This window comes from Muscardinus avellanarius, assembly GCF_963383645.1.
Source record: "Muscardinus avellanarius genome assembly, chromosome: 5".
Taxonomy (NCBI): Eukaryota; Metazoa; Chordata; class Mammalia; order Rodentia; family Gliridae; genus Muscardinus; species Muscardinus avellanarius.
The window spans coordinates 113613078-113639371 of NC_137790.1; the positions used below are offsets into that span (position 1 = coordinate 113613078).

General features: G+C 38.4%; 1 protein-coding gene across 1 annotated transcript in view; it reads left to right on the plus strand.

Moving 5' to 3' along the window:
* Positions 1-433: 433 nt before the first annotated feature.
* The window catches only part of B3GALNT1 (beta-1,3-N-acetylgalactosaminyltransferase 1 (Globoside blood group)), a gene marked incomplete at its 3' end in the record, with an annotated part of 569595 nt that continues 543734 nt past the window's right edge, over positions 434-26294 (plus strand). The window contains exon 1 of the mRNA XM_080695486.1: positions 434-462. The remainder of the gene's footprint in view (positions 463-26294) is intronic.

A 26294-nucleotide genomic window follows, 5' to 3' on the forward strand; every position in this document is an offset into this window, starting at 1 on the left:
CCAGGAAACCCTGGGGAAATGCTGGTGAAAGTCCAGTTCTAAGAGCAAAAGGGCTGAAGTCCAGTAGTCCAGGTGAGAGCAGATGCACCTTCCTCAGGAAGAACCACACCTGCCTTCAGGTTGCTTCCTCCTCCTTCTTCTCCAGGTCTCCCACCAATCAGAAACAATGCAGCCCAGATTTGGGGCAGGATTTTCCCTTCCACTGCTATTCCACGTGCCAGTCTTCTCATCAACACACCCAAAGTCACTTAACCTGAGATGTTTCGAAGTCTAGTCAAGATGATAACACAGATTAAACATCAAATCGTTTATCTTTTTTAATTTTATTTTTAATATTTATTTATTTGTCTATTTATTTGGAAACAGGCTGGGGGTGAAAGGTACTGTGTTGCCCAGGCTGGCTTCACAATCCTGGACTCCAGCAATCTCCTGCCTCAGCCTCCCAAGTAGCTGGGACTACAGGTATGCAGCACTACACCCCGTGTGTCTCATTTTATGACTTTTATTCTGGACGAATTAACAACATCCTTTCTTCACATTTAAATGTGACTTCACCAGGCCCGGGGTGGCAGGGCACCCGTACTCAGGAGGCTGATTAGGAGGATCACAAGTTTGAGGCCAGTCTCAGCAATTTAGTGAGACTCTCAGCAACTTAGCAAGACCCTATTTCAAAACAAATAAAAAGGGTTGGAGGGCTGGGTGTGGTGGTGCATGCCTGTAATCCCGGTATTTGGGAAGCTGAGACAGGATGATCTCAGGTTCTAAAACAGCTTCAGCAAGCAGTGAAACTCTAATCATCCTCATCACATATTAGAGACTCCAGTTCTGGCTCGGAATCTGTTACCAGCCTGACATCTCTTGTATGATTTAGTTCCTAGGATTGCAAGTCAGTAAAAAAGAGAATCTTGGAAATCAACTTTTCTTAGATAAGCAATCTCTTACCTAGAATAATAGAGAATTTATTTAATTTAGATTCCACTTAGTAGATTTGAGAGAATTTGCATTGGTTTAATGATTTTAGTCTTCTTTTACCTTACTGAACAAAGCCTCTAAAATTCAGATGAGTCCTTTGATAAAATTTTATAATAAAAAATCCTAATAAGACTATGTAATATTTGCATAAGCTAAGAGAAAAGTGGAAGACATAAAGTTTAATATGTTATTATGTCAACTTTGTAAATCAAAACTTTTGTCAAAGGAAATATTGAAGGGAAATTTATAAAAAAGTTAATTATGGTGTGTGTGTGTGTGTGTGTATGTGTGTGTGTGTGTAAGAACTAAACCCAGAAATGTTCTACCTCTGAGCTATACTCCTAGCCCTATTTGAAACAGGTTCTCTTTAAGTTTATCAGTCGATGACCTCAAACCTGCAATTGTCCTGTCTCAGCTTCCCAATTACTGGGATTACGGTGTGTGCCAGCATGCCTGGCATAACAAGTGATTTTGAAAAAGCCAGTTTTTAACTTACACTTTTCAATTTTGATCAAACTTTCCAGAATAAATATTAATCTTATAATAACTTTGTAAGCTTTTTTTAAAGAAGAAATTGACAAAGATAAAGAAAAAATGAGATGAATAAAGAGGTGAAGTTAAAGGGCAGAGAAGGGGGAAGGGAAGGTACACTTTTGTGCAATAGAACAAGGACTCACAAACCACCACAACACACAGGAATAAGCATGGGAGCAGATGACCGCAGGCCATGGTGTTCTACCGATCATCCGATCATGTTTTACACACAAATAACTCTGTGTTTAAACCCTAAAAGAAAGTTGTTGTAACTTCTCAAGTTACGACGTTTACCTTTTATTCAGAGCAATGTAATCCTGTGGGAATGAAAAACACCTCACCTTGGGAAACCACAATCAATCGGGGTCCTTCTAATGTTGGGAAAGAAAATTTTGGACAGGGTAACATTTTCAGACTGAAGATGTTATGGGCTACAAATGTTATCTGGAATAAAATGTTATGTTCATGAATAAAATAAATAATAAAACAATCTTAAATTTGGCATGCGCTCTACTTGGGAACTTTTTTTGAAATCTGCCAATACATTCATACAGTTGACATTTTGCAGACCAAGAAAATTAGAAGTCATTGATCTAGCCATAATATTACATATTGATCATCACATTCTATGCCAGAGGCTTCTCTTTTTCTGTTTTATAAATCCTTTGACAGAAACACGTCCCCACCAAGAAATAACTCCCCCCAAATCCTTCACCATTCCGGCTATAAATAGAGAAAACCTTCATTGCCAAGTGCAGGCAAAAACGGTTTCATTTTGTGTGGTCCAGCCAACTGCAGCTCCATTGCACTACGAGTTATAAAAATATATTTCATTTTTATTATTTAGCACTGAAGCACAATGGAAACTTGGAGCTGCAATCAGCATCATCTAATTTTTCTTGAGCTCATTTAAAATTGGAATAGAAAAATCACACTCAATATTTCACCATTTGCCTGGACCACTTTCATTTTTCCTTTGGGAAGAAAAAAAGAGAAGGTATATATTCAAATAATTGCAACACTATCTTAGGAATTGAAATAACTGAAACAAAGCTTTCTAATGTTTTAGATCTCTGCAGTTTTCTTGATATATAGGGCCGTGCTTTTTTCTATTAAGTACTAGGCTTATGTATACTTTTCTAATCAACTCAGCCATGTAGGCAACCCTAAGCTGAAAAAATACTGAAGAAATATACATATATTTACTCTATGACTGTTATAGATAGAGAATGGCTGGGTTTGAAACTGAATTATTTAGAATATATTTGGTTTAAAACAAGCCTAGAGAACATTTGCTTACAACCAGAATACTATTTAAATTTATCTTACTACTTAAAGAAATTCTTCAAAAAAATGCCCTGATCTGATACATTTAAATAAATGCCACAGTACATATTGGTTAGAAATTTTTATTCTATTGAGGAAAATTTTTGATCTTCATCAAATTGATAAAAATACAAGAAAATAGTTTTCTTGAGACCTGAATAGGATTTCCACTCAGAATTGAAAAATCTATAACTAAATGAATAATAATTTTGTTGCATAATCCAGTACCCTTACTATAAAAAATGGTTTCTCTAGGCAATCAATAAGAAACATAAATCCTTTTCATCTGAGGACCAAGGAACTTGCCCACATCCAAGAAGTGAAAAGAAATTTATGTTTTAATAATTATACTGACTTTATTCTCCAAGATATAATATACTAGGCTGGTAATATAGAAAATAATTCTAGATTTGATTATTTGAAACATGTAGTAGAAAAGGAGATATGAAAAAGATAGTTGAAATAAGTTAACAGGCCAATACTTGATTTTTTATTTATATAAAGGTTGGTTTTGTAGTCAACTATTTTTTAAGAGAATGTCTAAATTAGATACTCATCCAAATATATTTTCATGATATTAATTTTCTTTCATTTTTTGTGGAACTGGGGATTGAACCCAGGGGCATTCTACCTCTGAGCTATACCATTCTTTTATTTAAAGAATAAAAAAGGAATATTTTCTTTTGAAACTGGGTCTCACTAAGTAGCCGAGGCTGGTGCAAGCCTTCAATCCTCCAGTCTCAGCCTCCCAAGTACTGGAATTACAAGCATGTGTCACCACAGCTGACTATGACATCAATTTTCTTATAAAACCAAATCCAAGGGATTTTTTTCCGAAGAAAATATTTTAATTATATATTTTTGATTATAGAGCAAGAAGCATATTTTAGATAATGGGTGGGAACCTTCTCTCTGACTCCTAATTGTCTTCTGAAACTAGCAGGCATTAATCATAAGTAGGTCCCTTTACCTGTGAAAGGCCTATATTCTTGTTTGTCCTTAAACACCACCTAAATGTAACACTGATGCCTATCTAAATGTAACAGTGTTGTATTGTTTTCTTTTCACAGCAAATTTTCAACTACAGCCACTATTAAGAGATGAACTGTAGCTGGGCATGGTGGTGCACCCTTGTAATCTCAGCATTTGGGAGACTGAGACTGGAGGATCATGGTTCGTGGACAGCCTCAGCTACTTAGTGAGGCCCTCTGCAACTCAGTGAGACCCTGTTTCAAAAAAAAATTTTTAAAGGTTAAAAAAATAGGGCTGGGGGTATAGCTTGGAGGTTACAATGCCCCTGGGTTCCATCCCCAGTGCCCCCTTTCCCCCAAAAAAGAGAGAGAGATGAACTGTTTTTCTTCCATGAAGTTTTTTCAATAACTCAAGGCAACATCCATTCTTACTTCTGGCCTCTTCTGGCAATTTTCCTTTGTTCACACACACAAAGCAATATACCATGCGATCTTAGGCTTTTTGTAGTTAAAACATGTGGCAAGCCGGGCGTGGTGGCACACGCTTGTAATCCCTGTGCTTGGGAAGCAAAGACAGGAGGATTATGCAGGTTTGAAGCCAGCCTCGCTGGTTTAATAGACCCTGTTTTCAAATAAAAATATAAAATAGATCTGGGAGAGTAGCCCAGAGGTAGAAGGGTTCCATCCCCAGTACCACCAAAAAAAAAAAAAAATGTGGCAATAAAATTATTAGTTTTTTGTTATTGTTGTTCTTTTCTGATGCTGAGAATTGAACCCACGGGCAATCTACCTCTGAGCTTCACCCCTGCCCTATTTCATTTATTTATTTTTTTGAAATAGGGTTTTGCTAAGTTGCGAGGGCCTCTAAAATTGCAAAGGCTAACTTCAAATCCACAGTCTTCTTGTCTCAGCTTCCAAAGTACAGGTATTACAGGCAAGCACCCCCACACTCAGCTGATTATTAGTTTTTATTAAAGTCTGTCTTACTTGTCTTTTATAAGTGTATCTTTTGATGCTGCCTTTTGCAAATTGAAGCAATAAAAACAAATGATTGAAATTTATTTTAAAACAAAAAATGTTATTTTATAGAAAATGTGTACTCATACTGTACATTTTATGAAGTATAAAGAAGAAAATACTCTCTACTCTTATTACGCTGAGTGAACTATATCTTTTCAAACTCTTTTCTATATACATTTAAATGTAACGATATTATTTTTCTTCCTTTTAATTTTGTTCAGTCAGTAGTAGATAATGGGCAAGAACAAAGACCCCAAATTATACTACACTATTGTGTAGATATGTTATTTAGTTAGTTCCTTTTTGGTGGATAAGTGAATTATTCTCTAGTTTTAAGAATGTTACTATGGGGCTTCTACATGTATGCCCACCATTTTTTTAGAATAAACTCTGAAAGCTGAGCACTAAATACAATAAAGTGTAAGTACTTGGTGCATAGTAAGTACTCAGTTAAGTTTAGTTACATAGCTGAAATTGCTAGATAAAAGAAATTGTATATTTCATTCATTGTTTAAATGGCCATCTATAAATTCTAATCAATTTATACACAATAAAAGTGTATAAAGAAGACACTGACTTCTTTTTTTAGTACTGGGGATGGAATTCAGGGGCATTCTACCTCCAAGCTACACCCTAAGCCCTATTTTTTTATTCTTTATTTTGAAACAGGGTCTCACTGAGTTGCAAAGGGCCTCACTAAGATGCTGAGGCTGTCCGCAAACCACAATCCTCCTGTCTCAGCCTCCCAAATGCTGGGATTACAAGCGTGCACCACCACATGTGGTGATATTTGTGATATTTGATTATTGTGGTAAGTATTACTACTGCTCACCAGTGTTGCCAGTTCCCCTCTCCTTCCAGGTTTGTCCTCCCTCTGGGAAATACCTGAAGCCTGTTGACTGCCTTTGGTCAATAAATGTGAAATGACCTGTGTGGGGCTGACGATGTGGCTCGGCGGTAGAACATGCAGCTAGCATGCATGAGTCTCTGGGTTCCATCACCATCACCAAGGCAGAAAGAAAAGAAAGAGACAGAGAGAAAGGAGGGAAAGAGGGAGGAAAACTTAATCATTCTAGATGGAACCACTGAAGAGCTCTTCGGCTGGCTTCTCTATCACACTGCCTCAGACAGTCACATCTTCCAGATGATGTTTCCACGGGAAGACAGATTCACTAAGTTGCAGGTTAGGGAACAATTGTTCCAAAGAGTCCTCCAGACCTGCAGAGGACTACAGACTAAGAACAATTTTGTTGCTCTAAGTCCCTAAAATCCAGATGTTGTCTATTGCCTCAGCATAATCTAACCTATCTGACATAATTGCCTAGAAGCTGAAAAGTTCTTAACATCTAATTGTTTTAGTTATTACTAGTATTACGTGCCGGAGCCAGCCGGCAAGAGTACGGGTTCTGAAGTGAGGCGTGAGGATGAAGAGTTATTAATCCTAACGTGGGGGAGCCGCCAGCCTACTATCTCTACTGTTCGACCCCTGTTCGTGGGTCAATATTTCCTACAGGTCGACGACTATGCCTGGGTCAGTATTCTCTATCATGCAGACGCTCCTGGCCAATGCAGCTTCTGGGTCAATCTCGTCTTTATTGCGCCGACACCGACTTTGTTTTTCCAGAGGTATTTATACACAGCTACAAGTCAATCAACATTCTCATGCTACCACCACCAAAATACAATAAAGACCAATACAAAACGCACACATTACAGATAAGTCAATCAGTACCCTCATATCATCACCACCTGATCTTCTTTCAAACCTCTTTGAACTTTCCATAACCCCAAAATCTTGTTGACTCTGGGTGAAAGACAGTCAGCTGAGTCAGAGACACCAATCTCGGGGAAGGCCTTAATGGCTCCCAACAATTACGCATCCTTTTATATAATTTTTTTTTTTGCGGGTCTGGGGACGGAACCCAGGGGCATTTGACCTCCGAGCTACAGCCCCTGCCCTATTTTTTATTCTTTACTTTAAAGCCGGGTCTCACTGGAGGATCGCGGTTCACGGACATCCTCAGCTACTTAGTGAGGCCCTCTGCAACTCAGTGAGACCCTTTTATATAATTTTAAGTGGAGGAAGGAACTGCCTAATATTTTTCTAGAGAAGTATTTTTTTTTTAGGTGGTACTAGGGATTGAAGCCAGGGGCACTCTGCCACTGAGCTACACCCCCAGCCCTATTTTTTATTCTTTATTTTGAAACAAGGTCTCACTAAGTTGCGGATAACCTCACTAAGTAGCTGAGGCTGTCCTTGAACCCTGACCCTCCTGTCTCAACCTCCCAAGTAGCGGGGTTACAAGCATGCACCATCATGCCTGGCTGATTTTTAAACATTAACATGACATTCAGGAATTCTGTGACAATTGAGAAATAACTAAAAATAAATAATCTCTGAGGCATTTATGAGCTGGCAAAGCATATAAGAATATATATGTCAAAATATTAAACTCCCCTCTTGTGAAACTAGCATATTTTTATTATCTAATGTATACTTGGAATGCTATGTTTGTTAGATCATCCTTTTTTTTTTTTTTGGTCTCTTTGGTCTTTATTTTATTTTATTTTATTTTGGTGGAGGAAATAATAATCTTTTAATTAAATATTGTTGAAAAATAATAATTACATGAAAAAGAATAAAATTGGACCCTTACCTAATCCCATATACAAATATTAACTCAAAATAGATAAAAGACCTAAATAAAAATCTTAAGACTATAAACTTTTATAAGAAAATCTGGGTCATAAAACCTCACAACGTTGAAATTGGCAGTGATTTCTTGGATATGATTTCAATGGCACAGGCAACAGAAGGGTAAACAAACTCCCTAAAAAATTTAAAAAAAATTATTGTATATCCAAAGACAATGTAAACAGAGTTAAAAGTTACTGATAGAATGGGATAAAATATTTCCAAATGCTATATCTGAAGGTATATTAATATTCCAACTAGAAATCCTAAAAATTAGCAACAATAAAAGCAAACAATACAATTTAGAGATAGGTAAGAGACTAACATAAATAATGAATCTCTACAGATAACTAATCTTAGTTGTCTGTTGGATGGAAAATCTTGTTTCTCTCCCTCCCCGTCCCTCCCTCACTTGCTTGGCTTAGTAGATCATCCTTGAATACTTAGTTAACTATCTTTTGAAAGGAATGCTGGAATAAAGAAGTCAAACTTATTTTTGTTCTCTACCCAAGCAGTGTTCCATGAGACTACAAAATAACTGGGCAGAATACACTGAATTATCTTATTTCAGAAGAAATGATTAATAGCAAACAGCTAGAGTTAAGCCAATTACAAGTATTTTCCGCCAAGGTGATTGCTGGTACATCTACTGATAAAATCCACCAGCTCCAGGCACATTTTATAAGGCCAGTTCTCATCTAGGTGTGACAGACTGAATCTTTGAACATCATCATTAAAATCAATGGGAGCTCTAACAGAGTCAGAAGTGTGGAATTGGGTGCCCCGGCTCTGAAACTGCTGAGGCTCATTTAATCCCACTGTTCATTTTGCAAGCAAGATGATTTATCCCATTTGACAGAGCAATCCAAAGGCTTTCTCTAGTCCAGACTATTCGGCCCTGAACTGAACGTTACAAAAAAACAGATACCTGCATAGTATATTATATTTTCCTGCTCCTGTCCACTCCCTTCCACATGAGAGGCACTAGTTTTAGCCATGTCAGGATGGAGGATTCATTACCAAGAAATAATCCCAGTGTGCCCTAAATATATGGCTCCCACTGAGGAGAAAGCACTTCTTAGTTACACAGCAAACGGGCAACCAAGAAGATTGGCTTGTTTCTCCACTGCCCTGGTAGCTAGCCCAGGGTGCAGCCAAAACATGCAGGCTCTTTGCCATTCTCAATTTATTTGGGAATCTTGTAGCCAGGTAAATCAACCAAGAAATGAATGAGTACTGAAGACCCAGAGAGAGAAAAATATCAAGGAAGAACTTCTGTGTGATTTTAAAATTCAAAGATAGATCTTAAAATTTAGGGGTGTTTTCATTGTCAGATGTGAGTAATTTGGGAATTATATAGTATTTTCAGAGTTATAAGTCCTCTCAGTGATGAATTCACAGTTTTGTTATTTTTCCAGTCTATAACATGTTGTTATAAGTGAAAATGTCAATAAAAATTCATCACTGAATAAGAAACTAATTAAAAATAGAGATATATGACAAGCAAGCCCCAATTTTTTCATTATTCATTTCAAGGGACATACAGCTACTCAAACTGCTGTGAAGGTTTCTCAATACTCACTGCACAGCAGTGTTTATCTGAATCTCACACTGGAGAAGGGCAGCTTTAAGGAACTTAACTGGGCTCCAGTTCAAAATAAATAACTATGGTAGGTTTGTTTATTCATATCCTCTCTCTCTCTCTCTCTCTCTCTCTCTCTCTCTCTCTCTCTCTCTCTCCTCTTTCTTTCTTTCTCTCCCCATGTCTTTCTTTCTCTATATTTATTTTTATTTTATATATTTTAACCTGATCTTACTACTGATAGAATTCAAATCCAAAATCACTAATTTAGTTCTATTTCTTCCAGAATATACAAGTACACTTGCTAAATGTACGTGGGGCTCCATTTGTCTGGCTGCTCCTTCATCCAGCAGTTTACTGAACACGGCTCTGTGCTGGTGTCTGCTGGGACATATGAAGAAATGGCACAGTTGCTGCCCCAAGGAACTCCCAGTGTAATCAAGTTGATAACTGCTAACCTTAGTGGGCCCCTGCCTGTGGTTTCATTTTCCACAGCTTCATTAACCCTAGACCAACCTTGATCCGAAAGTATTGCATAGAAAGTTCTAGAAATAAACATCTTAGGAGTTTTAAATAAATTCCCATTGACAGTTTATTATTGTATTTTTCTGTTTTATCGTTAGTTTTTATTGTTAATCTTTTACTATGACTAATAAATTATAAATTAAACTAATCATATGTTTAAAATATATGAATATCCTCTCCTTCCCCCATCTTTCTTTCTCTATATTTATTTTTATTTTATATATCATTAACCTGATGTTACTACTGATAGAATTCAAATCCAAAATCACTAATTTAGTTCTATTTCTTCCAGAATATACAAGTACATTTGCTAAATGTATGTGGGGCTCCATTTTGTCTGCTGCTCCTTCATCCAGCAGTTTACTGAACCCCTCTGCCCCTTTTCATACACATCTGGCCCTTTTTATTTTGAAACAGGGTTTCACTAACTTGCTGGAGACCTTGCTACATTGCTGAGGCTGGTCTCAATCCTACGATCCCAATGTCAGCCTCCCAAGTACTGGGATTACAGGAGTGCATGACTAAGTCCAGCTGCACTTATTCACTTTTTACTTTTTGTCAAGAATTTCATAACTCTGAGATTAACATATGTAAAAGTTAATTTAGGTGATCATTGCTTTGTATTATGCTAAATTCCTGTGTCTATTTCTTTTGGGCACAACTGTCTTATTTCCACTAAGTACCTCTTTTTATATCTACCTACTATACTCTCAAAGTGTTAATGACCAACTCCTCCCTGTGTATCTTCCCAGAAAACTTCTAGAAACAATGAAATAAAGAATAATAGTGGTTCAACCAGACTATTGGCAAAGGGGCTAGACATCTACCAAATCTATCAGCTGTGATCCATCCTGTTCAAATTTCTTTCATGAAATTTATTGGAGTAGCCTTTCTAGGTAATCAGAATGTCTCTTTCTCTTTATTTATAAGGGCTGAAATTTATCAAGAATCTTAAGTATTTTTTAATATTCTTCATTTAATAAAATAGCCCAAATATTATTTACAGAATTAAATTTAATTTGAGACATGATATATAGAGAATGGAACTTAAAAAAATAACTTCAGGAACTCATAAACAACTTGTTTTGACATGTCACCATATGGCACAAACCAACATGCCTGTGCTACGGTTGATAATGAATCCTTAGATCATAATTTTTTTCACATGGATTTATATCATCAATACATATGTAGTTACTGACAAGTGTCTGAAAAGGCTAAGCCTGCCAAAGACACATGAAAGCACTCACAAAAATAAGACTATAAAACGGCAGCTTTTGACACACAGCTTATACCACAAAGAGTCTGCCATGCGACTCTGACCCAATAATTTCACTCCAGATCAGCCTTCAGCAAACAGACCAACTTCTGGAATCTCCTCTTCAGTTCCTGGACTTGTTTTGTTATATTTGTCTCTAATTTGTAGCTTCTTTATAGTTTGTTTTTTTGAAGTGCTCTAATAATAGGATTTGTATATTGTCTGGTATACTTGTTTGGAATAAATTGTTAGAAGTGTTAGTCTAGTATACTTGTTAGAATTGTTAGTTCAAATTGTTAGCGTGAAGTGTATCGTATAATGTTCATTCATAGCTAATTAGCTTTGACAAAGCGGCTGCCTAGCATCTGAAACTAGCTTAACTTAGACAATTTTATCAATAATTTTCTTCATGTTATAATCTTTAAGTGGTCAATAAACCTTGTGACATTGTGGAAAGAAACAAATTGTGTGTGATGTGACATTGTTTTAAAACCTCGTGGCCATTGCTTGCCACACCTAATACAGGTGAGATGATGAACATCTCACTTTCTTTGTAAGTTTTACAATAAATTTGTTCTGCTCAACAAATTTTGACCTAAATCAACATTTTCTGGGTCAGAATTTTAGAAATTAAACTCTAAAATCATAAAGAGAGCTTCTAAGAACAGTATCGTTTTAAAGCTCAATTTTGCTACAGAGAAGCCAAAAGGGTATTAAAAATAGTCTGTTTTTAAGTCCAATATATTGTTTAATGTCTAAAAGTCAGAAGCTTTAGCATTCTGGCATTTTATATGTAATTTATACAAGAAGACAATAGGAAAGAAAAGCTAAACTGTACCCCTCACTCCACACTGTTGGTTCAGGCATTTTATGTTGACCATAAACTTACTCCCAACATAGATAACTTCAGTAACTTTTTTAAAACTTCTTCACTAAAGCTAGCTATAATCTCCACTGAAATAGTTGCCCTGGCTTTGTTTACCACGTGGATAAATTCAACCATAACTAATCCCTATTATCAACCAATAATGTATTATTCTCAGAAATTAACAACCTCATTAATCCCCTATATATCTTCCACTATTTTACTCAATTTAAAAACATTCACAGATACCTCACTTTGCTGAAGTTACATATGCCTCACACATGTTTCACCAAGTTTAGTCACAGGTGAGTGTTATGAGGTGATTGGGACTTGTACGAAATGAAACGTGATATCCGAACAAATCTGTTCCTCTCTAGAGGCCCAGGGAGTCCTCAGCCTTCTAAATTAGTCTACACAGGAATAGAGTAAGTTAAAAACGTATGCCCTTCTACATCTTGAATTTCAGTGTCTGCTCCAAATGGACCTGGGAAAAGCTTATTCTAACTGCTCAGGAACATTGTATTTTTTGTTCCTTTACACTGACATCAATGACTATATCTCTTTTACAAATCTCCAAGTCCAAAAGCTTCCTTGGTGTTTCACACCACCACAAAACAGGCCTGTCAAAATGCCCCAGATTTTTCTTGTTAAAAATTAAAAGACAGATGAGACTGCAAGTCCTTGCCTTTGTATTCCCTTTCTGGCATTGTAATTCCATTTTCCATTTTTAATTTTCCTGCTACCTCTGAGCTATAACCATTCTTTTTACTTTCTCCTGCTTCTCCAGATATGATTGATCTATATAACTTCTTATATACTGCTTTTATTAATTAAATTTTGCCTGGCATCCTTTTGTTGAGAAAACTTGAATGAGCTCAACTCAAAATTAAGCTCAACATTCAGTAGCACTTTTACTGAATCAGAATGTACTAATGATACCTATGGATAATACTTATTGGACATAAGTTTGGTATAGAAAAAATTAAGTTGTTTTTGGGGGGGCTTTATTTTCTTTTTGTGGTACTGGGAATAGAACCCAAGGGCATTCTACCTCTGAGCTATATCTCCCAGCCCTATGTTATTTTTTGTTTTCAAACAGGATCTCACTAGGTCGCTGAGAGTCTCACTACTTGCTGAGGCTGTCCTCAAACCTGTGATCATCCTGCCTCAGCCTCCCAAATACTTTACACATGTATACCACCATGCTTGACTAAGTTGTTTTTTTTTAATAAAGCCTACTTCTAGAATAAAAGAATATTATTGAAAATAGTTAATATTGCTCATATGTGACAGATACTCTAATATTCTGTCGAGATGGTGTCTTTGTATAGAAGATCCCTTTATTGTGTTACATGAACCAGTTTGTCACTATTGTGCCTTGTTAGGTAGTATCCTACCCTGTCTCCTTGTGTTAAAAGACATTGTAAGAAGTGTGTGTGGTGTGTGTGTGTGTGTGTGTGTGTGTGTGTGTGTGTGTGTGTTGCTGGGGATTGAACACAGGAGCATTCTAACCCCCAGCCCATTTCTATTTTTTGTTTTTAAACAGGTTCTTATTAGGTTGCTACTAATTCTTATTAGTCTTGCTACATTGCTAAGGCTATCCTAGAATCTGCAATTCTCCTGAATCACACTCCCAAGTTTGAAGATCACAGGCATGCTCCACCACACCAGACTCAAAAGACACCCTTCTTATGTACAATTTATAATAATTTTAAGATGATAAAATACACAGTAAACATCTTTTATGTAGAAATTAGATTTGCATGCCAAGTGTGGTATACACACTGATATTCCACATGCTTGAGAGGCTGAGACAGGAGGATCACAGGTTCGAGGATAGTCTTAGCAACTTAGCTAGACTTCCAGCAATCTAGTAAGACCCTGCTTCAGAACAAAAAATAAAACTGGCTGATGGTGCAGCTAGGAGGGAGAATGCCCCTGGGTTCAATACCCAGTGGAAAGAAGGAAGGAAGGAAGGAAGCCAATCATATGATTCTTAGCTACTTTCATAAACCATCATCATCTCTTCAGTGGGGAGTTCTCATTGTGCCAAGCTACTGAGAGTTGGCACCGTGGCTAGGGCAGTCATCCCTCTACCCCACATTAAAAAAATAAACTTAAATCGGCGTTGTCACATAATTTAACAGTCATCAGAAATGTCCCCATGATGTTGGAAACACTACTGCTCTCTCCATATAACCATGGGCACATTGCCTGTTTTAGAAAATAAACAAATTTGATATCCCTTCATTAACACATGATACCCTGAAAACAATTATACTTTGAATATATTGTATATGAATGCATGTAAACATATCCCTTTTTCCACTATTAACAAAAATCTGTCTGAAAATTTTTCAGAGTAAAGCCAAAATATTGGGGTATCAGGAATCAAAGATCTTTTTTTCTCATTAAACATTATCTCTTGTAATAGTATGCTTTATCATTATTTTCATATTCAGGAAATGTTCCCTTCACATTTTAAGGAAAAATATGGCATATTTTTTCTGTTCCAAATTTTAGTTATAAAAGTAAAAATCTTTGAGATAAATAAAAAATATTATTCTGCCATGCCATAAATATTCAACTGGCCTCACCACCACACCTCTGGCCTTGTTTCTGTGGTCTTTGTCTCTACCCTACAGTCCACAAGGAACTTAACACAGCTGCCTTTCTACCTCCTTGAAGGTGCTCATCAGAGTGAAAATTATGTCTCAGGGTCTTCGAATATATTTAGGAGCCTAGAATTACTTTCTAAGCTTCACCAGTGTGATCACAGACTGAGAAAATACCAATTTTCCCCAGGCAAAATCCTAATCCTCTTCTTGAGAATATCCTATTCACTTTTATATCAATCCTTAAATTCCCAACTCTAAAACTTAATCATTGTCAAATCGAAATATGTGGATGAGAGAATTACTCAAATGTGAAAATTAGCCATGGTCCAAATAAATATTATTTATCAACAATATATTTTGGGGGGTTATTGATGCTCACTATTATTTTGTGAATATCTGGAATATTAAAGTTTATAATATACATGAAAGCCAGGTGCATTGGTGAATACCTGTAACCCCAGTACTTGGGAGGCTGAGACAGGAGGATTGCAGATTCATATCCAGCCTCAGCAAGCTCATGAGCCCTCTGCAACTCAGTGAGACCCTGTTTCAAAATAAAGTTAAAATAAGCCTGGAGCTCAGAGATACAATGCCTCTGGGTTCAGTCCCTACTACCATGAAAAAAAAAATGTACTTTCAAGCATTTTATACATTGAAAAAGCATCATTTGGGGTTTTATGGGTGCCTGGCACTTATTTGAACTAATATATTTGTAATTTATAAAGAAAGGAAAAATAAGACTAATAGATCCCTTTCATCTTTATTTATTTATTTATTTATTTTTATGTGGAACATATTAAAAATGGCATACATTCAGACTGTGCTTGGTCCCCTTCCTCCCCCCACTTCTCTTTCCCCCCCCCAACAATGAGTGTCCAGGTTGGCCATGCTATATTCATACTTTTACACGTATTCAGATATAGCTCCTCCATTAATCAACCTCAGCCTTTTTCCCCTCCTATTATTCCATTCTAGATTTGCTGAGGTTTCCCATTCATTACCTGAAGTCTCTCTGCTATTCCTAATACTCCCTGGTTTGGGCATATTAGAAAAAACATATGTCCCTTCCCTTTCTGTGCTTGGCTGATCTCACTTAACATAATGTTTTCCAGGTCTTTCCATCTTCTTGCGAATGTTATGATTTTCTTCTTTATAGCTGAGTAGAATTTCCCAGTCAAGAAATGGGCAAGTGAACTGAATAGACACTTCACAAAAGAAGAGATACAAATGGCCAATAGATACATGAAAAGATGTTCGACATCATTAATCATCAGGGAGATGCAAATCAAAACTATGCTGAGATTCCATCTAACCCCAATCAGAGTGGCAAGCATAAAGATTTCAAATAACAACAAATGCTGGTGAGGATGTGGGGAAAGAGGAACTCTTTTACACTGTTGGTGGGAATGCAGACTAGTCCAGCCACTATGGAGATCATTGTGGAGATTCCTTAGAAAACTGGGAATGGACCCACCATATGATCTGGCTACACCACTCCTGGGTATTTATCCAAAGGGGTTGAAATCAGAGAACTACAGTAACATACAGTAACATATGCATACCCATGTTCATATCAACACAATTCATAATAGCCAAAATATAGAACCAACATAGGTCTCCATCAACAGATGAATGGATTGCAAAATTATAGGAAGTACACACAATGGAATTCTACCCAGCTATAAAGAAGAGAATCATATCATCCTTTCATCTTTTATAAATATAACGAGCAGAAACAGTGAGGAAGCATCTAAGTTGCTGAGGGTCTAGAAATCATCACACAGTTTCGATTTCAGGTATTCTTAAACACGAAGATAGGAAGATCTGGAGTATCATTTTGGCAACCCCACTTTGGAGAAAATAATGAAATTCTGCCCAGCCCTAGGAGACAGCCTAAAATTTTAGAGCCATGTGATAGAGTCAATATGAAATTTTACTTGCCACATTTAATATTAGTTTCTAGATTTATTTCAGAAAAAATTCAAATATAATAAATTTTTAAAATTCAATTAAGCATGTTGACAAATACCTGTAATTCCAGTACCTATGAAGCTGAGACAGGAGAATTGCAGGTTTGAGGGCGTTCTCTGCCACTTTGGGAGATTCTCAGCAATTTAATGAGACTCTGTTTCAAAATTTAAAAAAAAAATGGGATGGAGGTAAAGGTAGAATTCACCTGGGTCCAGTCTGCAATACAAAAAAAAAAGAAAAAAATTAACTTTCATGCAGATGGGAAATGATTATACAAACAGCAATATATGCAGGTAACTTTTTCTAGAGATTTACATATTTTTCAGCATTGCAAAGATGTTGGTTATGTGATATTTTTCTCCTCAGAGATACTCAGTGTTGCTTTGCTTTGTTTTGATGTGTGTGTGTGTGTGTGTGTGTGTGTGTGTGTGTGTGTGTGTGTTACTGGGGATTGAACCCAGGAGCAGTTTACATCTAAACTACACCCTCGGCCCCCCCTTTTTATTTTGAAATAGAATCCCACCAAGTTGCTAAGGATCTGATTAAGCTGCTGGGGCTGATCTTGAACTTGTGGTCCTCCTGTCTCAGCCCTCCAAGTACTGGGATTATAGGTGTGCATCATCACAGCTATATGCTATTGGATATTCCTTAAAAACACTAAGATGGATCTTTCTAATGAAGGACATACGGTCTCCAAGATCCTATTCTGTATACCACCGTGGTATAGGGGAACCATTTTTAAAACTCTTTTTAGCAAATGTGACAAATACACTTTATTTGCCAGCCATGAGATCACAAGGATTTGGGGACATTAAAGAACAGAATTGGACATGTAGAACATTAGAAGTCATGTGTAAATTAATGAACCATAGTTACAATACAATTTAACTATTCAAAGTTCTTTGATAGTTATCAGATAAAGAAAAGAAATATGCAGATCCTATTGGGCACTGTTTCATTTATTTCACTGTAATTCTTGAAAATGCCAGCTCTGTTTAATTTCTATTTCTAGTTATGAAGTAGGGCCCTAGGTTAACTCTATTATTTTCTCTTTATCACAAAGACAAGCTCTACAATGACTTCTTTGTCTTTTGGGAGCACTTTACCCTTAAACTTTTATTTTTAAATTAAATTAACATCCCGGAAATCTATTTAAGACTACATACATGACAAATTGCACCCCAGCCCCAATGCCAGCATCTGCATATCTACTCCAGTTCTTCTATAATTGGGACTCACTCAGAAGTTCTCTCTTTATCTTCACCAATTAGCTGGATGCCAGTGCTTAGGCATCCCTTTAGTAGGTAAAAGAACAGGAAATTCAATGCATTGTGAAAAAGACTAAGATAACCAGCTCCTGAATGGATGCCACGTCTGCTTTTGCCTCTGCTGCTTCTCGAAGATGCTGAGACCCACAATGCTGTGTATTAATTAGTCTTGCTAAGAAATTACCAGATGCATTCATAAATCTTTATAGTATAAAGGTGGATGAAGATGCTAAGTAACAGTATTATTGCCCAGTCGGCTCTCTCTCTGCTGGAGACTACTGATGCTTTGGTCCATGTGATGGAGAACAGCCCAGCTGACCTCTCACTGTGCACTTCAGGTACCCGTGAGGATGGCTTTACCTGGTGACAACACGCACTTTAGAATTTCACAGAATGGGATAAATCCTGATATGAAACTTCTCTAATCCTCAGTGAAATGTCATATATGGTTCATAGTGTTGTTGTGAGAATTCAATGAACTAAGGTATCTGAAAACATTTACTACAAGGTAAATTTCTGATTATATATTTCCAAAGTACATTACACCCAGCCAACTCTGGGAAGGTGAGTATAACAAGAAGGGCAGGGCAAGATACCTGAACCTTAATAGGCCAACATGGCTTGCCCCATCAGCAGTATCTGTCATTAGAAGAAAAAAAAAGCAGAAAACTTAATTAAAAGAAGGCCACATCAACCAATTAATCTTTCCTGAAATAGGCATTTTATGGTCATAAGGCGGTATAAATATTTGGAGAGAAAATTTTGGTGAAGACTCACAGTGCTCTTAACATCTCCAAATCTCGCAAAGCACAATTCCCCATCAGCTATCATTTCAAAAGCTGTCTGCCGGCCTCATCACACTGAAAAGCTGGTTCCACCTTCAAGCTCTAGACTCCTAGAGTAGCTGCAACGTCTTTGAGGATGGCCCAGGAGCTTCCCACAAATTCTGGGCTGTTGCCTAGAAACCACACATCGTTTCCGGGCAAATGAAGAAGTCGTCGGCATCCCTTCTTGGGCCACCTGCCATGCCAGCTCTCCTCAGTAGTTCCCAAGGGCTCTTCCTTTCCTGGAGGCAGGCATAAAAGCAGATTGAAACAGACTCCAAAACTCAGGCCGCCTTTCCTGCCTGCTCACCCTGTCTGCCACCGGGAATGCGCTTTCACTGGCAGTGCTGGCCACGCTGAGCCAGGCCCACGAAGACCCTTCATCAGAGTTTGTTGAATGAATGAGTTTCACTCGTGGTCACTGGAATGAGATCCAACCAGGTGTGAATCATGGCCCGGCCCTTTATTTTCTTGGAATTCTGTCAAAGGGAGACTCTAATCCAATTAGGAAATCAATATCCAGAAAATATCAGAGCTGTTTTAGCCATGCTGGTTTTGTTCAAGGTTATTATTCTATGGCATTTTTAATGCTTTCATATGACATTAAAACAATACTAGTGAGATGAAAAAAACTAAAATTAATGAACAGATTGACGTGACATAATACCAAATACAAAGAGGCTCAGAAAATAACAAAATTAATTTGAAAAGTTACTGCATTTTCAATCTTCTAAAACCATAAACTAATGGCTTATGTAAAAGGGACAAAAAGACCTTTAGAAAGGACAAGTAAACTTAATATAATTTTGAAAATCCTCTTTCTGAGATATTTGTTTTTAAAAGAATGAGGCTTAAGTTAACCTTAAGTGTTGTTATAACACCAAAACAATTTAAAAAATTAATGCCTTAATTTGGGCAAAATCAAATTTGATTATCTTGGGCCCTGATGGACTCCTTCATTTCTCACTGTAGGAAGCAGAGAATGAAATCATGCATACCAAATCAATCTCTCTAATTGCCTTGGTCACCATCACATGCCATTTGGACAGGAGTCTTGCTAAATAGCATTGAAAAACCAAATAAGATATGACATTGAGAGTAATCCAACTCTGTGTCTTCACCCATGCCAGTGTGATTTGAAGGGCAGCAGTCTGTTTTTGTAAATTCTAAAGATGTCCAAAGTGATGGAGAGTAGGAAAATATCTACAAACTTTTTTGAATGTCAGATCCAGAAATGCCCTTTGGAGATCACTAGTCCTGGTGCTTCAATTTCTAGAGAGTTAACGTTCCCAGTTAGGCTCCCTCTCTGTGAACCCACAACATAAGGATGTTCACCCTTGTGGTGGTAACTATTAGCTGGCTACAGACTCTGTGCATAATATATGTAGTGTAGCTAGCTAGATGATAGATATCCATACATATTATAATTTTGTTTATTCTTCTTTTTTCCTTGTCCATTTTCTGGTTCCCTGACACAAACACATGTACCATACCACACCATGAGCAATTGTTTTTAAATTCTTTGGCCACATTATTCATAGATGTGGTTCTGATCCAAGTCAGTAATTCCAATTAGAATGGCAATCATCAAGACAATAAACAGTAGTAAATGCTGGCAAGGAAATGGGGAAAAGAAATTCTTACACATTGTTAGTATGATGGCAAATTAGTACAGCCTCTATGGAGATCAGTGTGGAGGTTCCTCAGAAGACTCGAAATGGAACCACTATATGACCAAGATGTGCCACTCACCAATATTCTTCCAAAATAATTAAAGTCAGAATACAATACTAAATGAGTGTCTTATGCACATATGTCTCTACCATCTTATACTCAATTAAGATGTATCATTACAATGTATCAATAAAAATACTATAATAAAACATGCATATCCATGTTTATAGCAGCACAATTCACAACAGGCAAACTATGGGATGAACCTAGGTATCTGTCAACAGGTGAATGGATAAAGAAAATGTGACATAGACATACAATACAATTTTACTCAAAAATATGTCAATTGCAGGAAAATGGATGGAACTAGAAAATATTATGCTAAGTGGCATCAGTCAGACTCAGAAAATCCAGAGTTATTTGTTTTCTCTCATATGCAGAAGCTAACGAGAAAATATGAAACAAAAGACTTCAGATGAATGAAAAGGGAAACCAATAAAATACTGGAAATGGATGGGGGGGGAGAGATAGAGTGGGGAAAAGGAGAACTAATGAAGGAAATGGTCCAAATAATGCTGTGTCTATCTATGATGATATCACTAGCAGTCTCACTAACATGTATAAGGAGCAGGGAAGTGGGGTGGGATCCAGAGGGAAACACACTAAGTTCTAAGTTCTGTGTGCATGCATGTTGCATCACTTTGAACCTATTATGACACATAATTACAATGCACCAACCAAAATATATATATATTTTTTAAAAACTTGGTTGAACTATATTACAGAGGGTTTAAATAATTGCCATATTTTGAATTTGCACCAGCAATCACAGTGATGCTTTGGAATTCTCCTGAGTCCTTTCCTTCCATCCAGGCTCTAATTTGGGGGTGGGGAGGTAGGTGCCTTTCTCAGTGTGGTGCTGGCTGGGAGAGTAGATGTGGGAACTGTCACTAGAGTCTTGGCACCAGCATTGCCCAGTAGCATCTGCAGAGCAACACTGCCATCTGCTGTGGGGACCTTTAGATCAACTGAAGAAAAACCTGCCAAATACAGTGGGGTGCCTTTGTTCTTCAAAATGCAAGTCAAACTGCAATTAATCAACATTTATTAAAATTAATTCTAAAACGTTCATTAACTTTTAAGGGAATTACAAAGCACAAGGCATTACTGAATGTCTACATGAAGTGTTCTCTCCAGGAGAGAGAATAATACATTAATAGGATGGGAGGTGCTAAATCTGGGGGCCTCAGATGCTCTAGAAGCACTTATGTTGCTGCTTAGTAAGTTTTTTATTGTTGTGACCAAAATAAGCCAAATTTAGAGGAAGAAAGGTTTATTGGCTCACAGTTTTAGAAGTTTCAGTGATTGGTCCTTGACCTCAGAGGCCAGGCGTTCAGGTCGTGGCAAAGGAGGAAAAGACCTCTCACCTCCTGGCACTCAGGAAGTAGGGAGATGGTAGATAGATGAGAGAAACAGACAGACAGACAAGAGGGAGCTGGGAAAAGACAATCCCCAAGGTCATGGCCCTCAGTAACCTTCTCAAGCAACATCCTACTTCCAAATTTGGCTACATGTCCTAACATATGAGATTTCATGGGGAATATTTTATATCCAAACCATTGCAGTTTTTTATAAGCAAAATTCTTAATCCACCCTTTAGTTAGGCCTTCAGAAAACCCACAATGAAAACTTGCACATTATCTGTCAGATGTGTTAACCCACAATAGTCTACACATAACGTGCTATCTCAGCCATTCCCAGCAAGGACATTCTAACCAAGTCTCATTAGCTAGCGGATCTGAGATCTGTTTAATAATGTCCTCAGAAAGCCAGGTGTGGTGTCAAATGCCTGTAATCCAAGTACTTTGGGGGCGAAGACAGGAGGATAGAAGGTTCAAAGCCAGCCTCAGCAACTTAGTTAGACCCTCAGCAACTCGGTAAGACCGCATTTCAAAATTTTTATTTTTTATTTATGTGTTTTATACATTTGTTGGTGTATTATAGTTTCACATCATAATGTAGTTCACAGTGATAGTGGCATGGATGCATACAGGCCTTGGTGGAATTTCCTGGCTCCCTCCCTTCCCCCCTCTTCTCTATAGAGGATATTGAGATTGGCCTTGGTGTTCTCACATATGTGCATAATGTCAACAGAAGTGTTTCTTTCACTGATTCTCCTCCTCCTTCCTCCCCACCCCTCCCCTAAACCACCTCCCTCACTCAGCTGGGATTTCTCCTCCATTATCTGAAGCCCCTCTTTTATCCCAGGTGCTCCCTAGCTTCTGCATATGATAAAAAATACATGACCCCTCACTTTCTATGACTCGCTAATCTCAATTAACATCATGTTCTCCAGGTTCATACATTTTCCTGCAAATGACATAATTTTGTTCTTCCTTATTGCTGAGTGGAATACCATTGTGTGTATATCCCACAATTTTGTGATACACTCATCTGTTGATGGACACCTAGGTTGGCTTCATAATTTGGCCATTATTAATGGTGTTGCTATAAACATAAATACACATGTTTCACTATAAAAAAATAATTTAAAGAGCTATAGATAAGGCTCAGAGATAGAAAGCTCCTAGGCTCAGTCCCTAGTACAAAAACAACAAAAATGTCCTCAAAGAGCAGGACCTCAGAGTACTGATGACTTAGTCTTTATATCATCTTATATTTACCTCTTGGAAACATCAATAAATATATATATTCAAGCTCCCTGCTGAGGTTAATCTGTATAGAATCCTCAATATATTTTAGAACCATAACCAAACCTGAGGTTCTTTTCCCCTACATATGTAATTCTATTTTTGTAGACTTATAGAGAGAATTTTACTTCTCTTTCTTCTTAGAGGTAAAATATTCAAAGATCTGGACATAAAAGAATAAACTGTTAAAGGTGGACAGAGCAGGAATAGAAAGAAAAACGGGATTTTCATTGCTTGGGATTTTTTAGTTTAAGCCTCAGAAGTTATACAACAGCGCCACCCTAGGGCCCTTTGTGGAACAACAGGCTGGTCTTTAGGAGCCCAGTTTTCCCAAGGGTTGGCCCTGCTTTCTTACACAAGGCAGTTGTGCCAGAGGGTTAACCTGGCACATAATGTCGTAGTGTTTTAGTATTTACTTGTTTATTTTATTTCTTTTTTTTTTTTGCGTGTCTGTAGATGTAACCCAGAGGCATTTGACCTCCGACCTATACCCCCTGCCCTATTTTTTATTCTTTATTTTGAAACAGGGTCTAAGTTGCGAAGAGCCTCACTAAAGTAGCTGAGGTTGGCCAGGAACCGCGATCCTCTGGTCTCAGCCTCCCGAATGCTGGGATTACAAGCGTGCGCCACCACGCCCGGCTCTTGTTTATTTTATTTCTAAAGGTAAAATATCTTGAAAATACTATGTTGAGATACCAGAAACTCTAATTTTTTCTTTTTGTACTGGGAATGGGACCCAGAGACATTTTACCTCCAAACTACACCTACACGCTGATTTTATTATCTTATTTCGAAACAGGGTCTCTGTAAGTTGCAGAGGGCCTCACTAAGTAGCTGAGGCTGGCCCCAGACTTGAGATCCTCCTGTCTCAAGCTCTCAAGTACTGGGATTACAAGCCTGTGCCACCACACCCAGCTAGAAACTGCTATTTTATCAATCAAAGGTAGCTAACTAATATTTTGACTGGTTGATTTGTTTATTTTATGTTAAGAGGAGTTGAACTCAAGGGCATTCTGCTTCTGACCTACACCCTCAGCCCTTTTTATTTTTTATTTTGAAACATGGCCTCTTTAAGTTGCTGAAGCTAGGCTCAAATTTGTCACGCTCCTGTCTCAGCTTCCCAAGTATTGAGATTCCAGGCGTGCACCACCACCCTAGGCTGTGACTAGTCTGTCGGAGGATTTGGGTCAGCTCCTAACTATGCATGAACCCAAGACCTCCCTGGGTTTCACTTTCCATCTGTACAATGAATAGGTTGACCTATAAATCTCTACCATCCAATGCAGCAGCCAGTAGTTACAAGTGGGTATTTAAATAAAAATTTAGGCTAATTAAAATTAAATAATTTTTTACATTCAGATCATACATTATATTAGTCACATTTACATAGACACACCTGGCTAGTGGCTACCAAACTGGGCAACAGTGCAGACTGAGCCTCATAGCAGAACATTCTGTGGAACAGCCCTGGCCTATGCTTCCTTCCTTCCAAACTGAATCTACATGCTTACTGCAAAAACATTTAGGGCCCAATTTGATCAAGGTAAACCCATACAAACAATATCAGAAAAGCAAAATAGAGAAGAGAAAGAAAGTGAGGTTCCAGCTGGGGGTGGTAACACATGCCTGTAATCCAGTACTTGGGAAGCTGAAACAAGATTGCACGTTCGAGGCCAGCCTCAGCAACTTAAGGAGAGCCTAATTCAATTTTTAAATGAAGCTGGGCATGGTGGTACACGCTCATAATCCCAGCAATTGAGAGGCTGAGACAGGAGGATCACAGCTTGTGGACAGCCTAGCTACTTAGTGAGGCCCTTTGCAACTCAGTGAGACCCTGTTTCAAAATAAATACTTAAAAATAAGGCTGGGTGTGTAGCTTGAAGGTAGAATGCCCCTGGGTTCCATCCCCAGTACTGCAATTTTTTTTTTTTTTTTTTTTTTTTTTTTTTTCTGGGCATGGTGGCGCTTGTAATCCCAGCGCTTCGGAGGCTGAGGCAAGAGGATGCACAGGTTCAAAGCCACTCTCAGCTACTTAGTGATGCTCTCAGCAACATAGTGAGACCCTGTTTCCAAATAAAGTACAAAATAGGTCTGGGAGTATAGCTCAGAGGTAGAAAACACCCTGGGTTCCACCCCCAGTACCACCAAAAAAAATTTTTTTTAATGAAAAGGATTTGAGGTGTAGCTTGGAGGTACATGCTTCTGGGTTCAATCCCCAGCACGAAACACACACACACACACACACACACACACACACACACACACGTCCCAGTTCTAGACTTCCTGGTATCTTCATTGCTGCTGTTATCTGACAAGCCACTCATGTTTTAATTCCAGTCTTCAAACCAACTCATCTGCAAAATGAGAAGAAATCAAATGCCCGCATCCACAGTCAGCATTGCAAACAAGGGAGGAACTAATGTGCCGCATAAATTTTCAATGGTGACAGCTCAGGAAGAATTTGCTGCCTTTCTGAGTTAGCGTGTACAGCACAGCCCGCGCGGCCGGCTGCCCGCTTGTGTTAAGGAGATTTAGGTGATTTTCTACCATTGCACATTGAAGGTGTTTCCTAACAAATCAGCCATGGGCTGGATATTACAACAACTCTGGCGGGTCCCGACTTGGAGGCGCTCCAGAGAGCAAGATGCTGGGCCGGGAGGTGCCTGCACATGCGCATCCTGTGGCCCAAGCTGCGCGGTCCTGAGATGCTACTGAGATGCCCCTGGCTGCAAAGCCGCGCTCAGCTCGGCGCTTGGCTCCAGCCAGCACGGTCCCCGCCAGGGACCTGGCCAGCATTCAGAGCTGCTGCTATTTGTTGGCTTTTCCAAATGTTCCCCTTTGTCAGAGTGGAAAGTGTGGTGGGGGAAACTGTGGCATCACTAAGACCCGGGGCCCTTTTCTTTCCTTAGAGTTCAACACCTGAAGGAAAAAGGAAACCCGATGCAGACGTCTAGAGGGTGCGGGTCCCGTGGAAAGGACCATGGGCCCATGCTTTGAGCACAGCACTGGCCTCTTTAAAAGTTGAAGTCAATAGTGCTTCACCTTTCCCACATGTTTCAAGCGGTGATCTGTAAGGTGAGGTAGACTGTGGAAGAGGTCACCAAAGTGTCATCCCCCTCCCTCCCTCCCCCAGGTAAGGGATCCCTGTTAACCTTTCTGGAACACAGCCAGGCTGGACGAACATAATGTTCCCTGCCACCCAGGGCTGGATTTGGATTTGGGAGACGGCTCGCAGGGAGGTGCGAGTTGGTAAAGTGAGTTGGGGGAAGTGGGGCGAGGGCCAGGGTTAAAGACCCCTAAGGCACACCCACAACTGGGCACACTACGCTGGGTAGTGTGGCCCAGAGAGCCAGCCGCAATTGTAGTGGGGTGGGGGGTCTTTTAGATCAATAGCAGCTGGTGAACTGTCTTGTGGACACAAAAAAAACAGACTGGGTGCACAGCAGCTGTGTCCCCCATGCAGGGTGGGCTGTGCCCCTC